We start from the raw sequence: 4,674 nt of genomic DNA on the forward strand, positions 1-4,674 counted from the left end.
TTATGCTTTCCTGCCTTACATACTCGGTACTTTATTCGTACTGACGTCCCTTTTGCCTGGGGACGCTGCGTTTCATGCCCGCAGGTCCCGATAGACAGGTTGACATTCCTCCTAATAGGCTATCAGCTCAGCGAAGGTGTTGGTGTACTCCACTTGCTCCGGAGTTGCCTATTTGGTCAGTATGCTTTGGATATGTATTGATTGGTATAGCGGGGCCCTGTCCCGACCTTTATGATTTTATGTACTCTTAGAGGCTTGTAGACAGATGAAGGTGTATGGATACTTGTATGGCCTTGTCGGCCTATGTTTTGAGTTTACAAATGGTCATGTCGGCCTTATAGGCCCGTATGTCACATGTATAAGTTTGTATATCATGTTGGGTCATCATACGTTAAGTATTCCCTTATGTTTTATTCTTGTTATCTCATAAAGGGTTTTCTAGCTCATTTACCCATGATAGTATGATAAGAAAGATATGTTACGTTGGTACTCGGTTGAGTATGGCACCGGGTGCCCGTCGCGGCCCTTCGGTTTGGGTCGTGACAAAGTGGTATCAGAGCAGTTCCGTCGTAGGGAGTCTACAAGCCGTGTCTAGTAGAGTCTTGTTTATGGGTGTGTTGTGCACCACACTTATAAGCAGGAGGCTACAGGGCATTTAGGACTGTCACTCTTTCTTTTTACTCTAGATCGTGTGGTAGAGCTCAGTTGTAAGAATTCAAACTTCTAAATTCTATTTTATCCGTAATACAATGATACCTACATCGAGAAAGATAGTTGGTTAGAGATTGAATGTGGCTCTAGAAGAGCTGAGTTAGAGGAACTCGATTTTGCATCACACTGATGATGAGTAAATGTAAGTTCTTCAGCAAATCATGTCTCTACTAATATGTGTGAGCTTCTTGAGAAGGAGCCCCAAGGCATGGATATCTATCCACCCATATGGTAAAAAGCAACAAGAGAATCAGAAGCTAGATACAAGTTTCAACAAATAAAAGAAGCAAGGTGGCGAAGGTTACGAGGTACCAGTTAATGAAGGTTCAGTATTTACAATTCAGGCAGAGAAATACATGCATTTTGAGTTACCTTGAACAGTAACAGAGTTATATACAATTGACCACACCCATCTCAATTATGCCCTATGGGAGCTGACAAATATAATTTAAGAGAATGATGTAATATGAGGATCAAGTTGGGATTAGTGTAACCAAGATTGTTATCATTATCTAACATTTCCTAAGGGTACGGTAGTGCACATGTGGTAATAGATCTCCTTGTGAGACACCCCGATGGTGCAATCTAGAATAGTACATTCAGATATGAATACTAGAATGTCTGGAAAAATTTAGGGGAGTGGCACTGGAATCCAAAAAGGGATAAATATTTACCTTAGTATGACTCCCGCCCCTAGAGAGAGAGAGATAGAATTTTAGGCATCCCGAAGAGCCAGTGAGATGAAGCAAGGGGAGCTAAAAGTGAAAGGACGTTTTGTTGAAGTTTTCAGAATAAAGTGATAGATGAAATATTAGTCGGAGGATAAGAAGAGAGTAAATGAAATATTATGAGTATGTGATAAATCGGTGATACCGGTAAATCAAAATATGACAGAATGATAGAGTCTATAGTAAAGTTAAGGAAAAGAAAAAAAGTGACAGGCCTTAAGACAATAATAAAGTATAGGCCAAATGTCATATCCTCATTTCGAGAAATAAGTTGGTGAGTCCAACGCGATTACCAGAAGGCTAAGTTAGACCCCCTATAGTAACAAAAATTATTATGGTCTTGTAAACAAGATAAAATCGAACATGAATTAGGGACCGGAGGATTTGATAATGGTCGACATCGTGAGAATTTCAGAGATCGTGCTCCAACAATAATAGAATAGACAACAAACGAATAACCTTTAATGTTCATTTAGGAAGTCGTTTGCCTAAAGCAAGCACTCTGAGCAGAGTTAATCTTAAGGGACTAAGTGTGCCAGTTTTAGTAAGTGACACCTTCGTGCGTAAGAAATTTAGTTATCCCTGGTACAAAAGGTTACCATAAGGCGATTAAGGTTAATTGATAATGTGAAAAGACGCCAAAGATGAAGAGGTGAAACATCTATAGGTAGATCGTCGTAGTACTAAATTTTAGTACTTCCCTAAAGGGGGAAATATGGTGTGATATGGTATTAAGTCGGAGTTAAGCGGTTCAGGTAACTATGGAATGGTAAAGGAAGAATGTGGTAAAAAGGATAAAAGAATGATGTTGCATTTATTCAGTTCCTACAGATATGTTGCGACTCCAGAACATTATGCAAGCACGATACCGGGGAGAGGCAGTAAAAGTTTCCGGCCGGGATGTTATTGATAAATAAGTGTGAATGGACACTTGATACATCAGGAGCTAGTGTCGAAAGGTAAGTTAAGACAGAGGATATATCCCAAGAGAGATTATGCAAAATATATATATGAGAATGGAACAACGAGTAATTAGTAGTTGATTCAGGAAGTGCCCGGTTATGGCTAGACAAGAGGTCACAGATAAATCAACAGATCATGCAAGATAAATCTAGCGAACCACAGCATAGTGAATTCAGTCTCGTAGATACGAGTCGCAATCATTTGAAAAAAAAGTTCAGATAGGATTTGAGGTAGTTAAAGGTACCGTTTAAGGTTTATGAAAATAAGAGAGTGCCACTAAGGAGACAATAAAAAAATTGAGCTTAGAAATAACCCTACGAGCACAAAGGCACGAAGTTATGTAACTAAGGATTATTATAAGCGAGTAAGAACAACAAAAATTTCCTTCGGGTGTACGATATAACAAGCTCAGAACCTTTCAAGAGCCAGAAGGTCTCCCTAAGTACTACAACGAAAGACTAGCTGAGGAAATTAGGAAGAAGGTTTCCACCTAAGCATAGTGAGCTAAAAAGTAAATGATCTTGTAACAATAGTCTCACTACAATATTGTGTACACTCCATAAGAAAGTGGCACCTATCGTGGCTAATGAATGGTGGTAGCAAGTTTAAGGAAGGTTGCGAGTAGTATAAGTAGATCGGTGTAGGTCCTAAAGTAAAGTATTGTAGAGAAACAAGGTTTTAGGTAGATAGGAGTAAAGATGTGAAAAGGTGAGTGAGAAGGTGACGAGAATATGTATGTCCTTGGGATTAAACCCATCAAAACAAGGGAGCTGATGATTTCCATATGTAATAAAGAGCTCGGTACAGCCTGAATGAACACAAAGGAGTCTAAGACTAGGTGCAGATGGAATGCTGCCCTGGCAGTAGAATAAGGGTGTAATTGTGATTGATAAGAGGATGACGCTTAGGCCTTTGATTAAGTAATGATTTAACGAGAAAGGGATTTTATTAATTGCACGGGATTAGAATACCCCCATAAGATGAATCGCATTGGGATGCAATGAAATATGGTTATTGAAGTATAGTATTATCCCTAGGTGGATCAGGAAAATCACTTCAGATGTTCCTCGATAAGATGTGAGCCCTAGTGATAGTGTATTACGTAAGAGGTTACAAGTTATTAGTGATAGGTTATATTTCAACATTAAGGTGAATAAACAATAGATGGGTACAAGTTCCAAAGTACAAGATGAGATTTGTTTGTTATTCTTAAGATGAATAATAATGAGGAAGCACTAAAGGACTTAGATTTATACATATAGGATAAGCAGCGAAAGAGTAACCTGGAGTTGGGTAGCAAACCTCGGTAATGATAAACCGAAGTAAGTTTTATGGTATAGTATAACCTACCTAGATGTAGTAAATCCATAAGGATAGATATACAAGGCTATGAAACAAGAGATAGCAATAGTCTTAAGTTCGATAAACTACCAAGCGAAAGACATCAGTACACCTATAGATGCCCAGAGGGACAGCTTGTCATAATTCTGTATATGTTCATAAAGTGAGGCTTAGAGATTGGCTAAAATATGGAGGAAAAAGGGAAGACGAGTCGCTAGGCACTCATACAATGACACAGTCGTAACATACTGCATGACATAAGGTAGCAAATGTTACGATGTTGGAAAAATTCCAAACACAGGTCGTGGTATGAGAAAGAAGCCTAAAGGTGGGAATACCCTGGCCGTTGGATTTATTTACAGAACAGTTTCCTAGATGTCAAGGACAATATTAAAGAATTCTTAAGAGCTACAGGTTATGAGACTGATAAGCGCATTAATCAACATTCGAGGACGAATGTTCCAAAGGGGGGAATGATGTTACACCCCGTGTTTTCGTACGTAAGAATACATCATAAGTCAATTAATGTAAGCTCAGAAAGGGAATCATCTTTTAAAAGTTTACAAAGTTAGTTCATCATGTTAACGTGGAGGTTACAAGTATTTAAGATCATTAGTACCAAGTAGCAAGAGGGTTTGAAGGCTTAGAAGCTAAACGAATTGAAGAAAATAAGTTTCGTCGAAAGTCGACAAGTTGGAATATTTTACCATGTACTTTTGGGGTGATACTAGGGTTATTAACATTATAAGGAGATTATATCATGAGTTATTTTAGTCGTACGATAGTTGGTGTTATGTTTTGAAGTCAAGCGAGTTGTGGAACAAAAGTTGGAAAAGGTCATCACAAGTTCCATTTATAATATGCTGAAATTTAGGTCAAATGTAGATGCACTTTTCTCCCAATATACTTGGAATCAATGGATGATCTACAT

This window comes from Nicotiana attenuata, unplaced genomic scaffold (genome assembly GCF_001879085.1).
Source record: "Nicotiana attenuata strain UT unplaced genomic scaffold, NIATTr2, whole genome shotgun sequence".
Taxonomy (NCBI): domain Eukaryota; kingdom Viridiplantae; phylum Streptophyta; class Magnoliopsida; order Solanales; family Solanaceae; genus Nicotiana; species Nicotiana attenuata.